Source organism: Seriola lalandi, unplaced genomic scaffold (genome assembly GCF_002814215.2).
Source record: "Seriola lalandi dorsalis isolate HSWRI2012SDOR001 ecotype SW California unplaced genomic scaffold, Sedor1 jcf7180002054219, whole genome shotgun sequence".
NCBI lineage: Eukaryota > Metazoa > Chordata > Actinopteri > Carangiformes > Carangidae > Seriola > Seriola lalandi.
Window position 1 is genome coordinate 74397 of NW_019524772.1, and position 575 is coordinate 74971.

The 575-nt window shown below is 43.7% G+C and overlaps 1 non-coding gene across 1 annotated transcript; it reads left to right on the top strand.

Annotated features, from left to right (window-relative positions):
* Positions 1-30: 30 nt before the first annotated feature.
* trnas-gcu (transfer RNA serine (anticodon GCU)) lies at positions 31-112 on the top strand. Its single transcript has one exon. It is a non-coding gene; the product is annotated as a tRNA-Ser (tRNA).
* The last annotated feature ends 463 nt before the right edge of the window (positions 113-575 follow it).

Here is a 575-nt window from a genome sequence, read left to right on the forward strand (position 1 = left end):
GCTTTTTCCTTTGAAACTTATTAACCAGAGGACGAGGTGGCCGAGTGGTTAAGGCGATGGACTGCTAATCCATTGTGCTCTGCACGCGTGGGTTCGAATCCCATCCTCGTCGGGATAGAGTTTTCTTTAGTCCACCATGTTTACATGTCAGCAAGATCGGATTCTTTCCCAAATGTTCATCCTCATTTATACGCTGTGACCTGTACTTGGAAAGAAGCTGGCAAAACCAAGGAATCACACTACTCTACAGGGGAATTAGCTCAAATGGTAGAGCGCTCGCTTAGCATGCGAGAGGTAGTGGGATCGATGTCCACATTCTCCAGTAAACCTCTCTTCTTGAAGAGGAGGCATCATGTGCAAAGCAGTGAGTCTTTACACACAAGTGAGTACTCAGGTACCAGAGAGACAATGAAATGCCATAAGTCCAGTTTGAGGTTAAGATCAATGGCTGTGAAAGGTATGTTAACACTACTCAGGGCTTTATGGTACTCCACAATCAACTGTGAAAATGTTTCATTTTGGCAGTTATTTTGTCATTTCCTATGACAATTGACAGTCAAACAGCATAAATATGC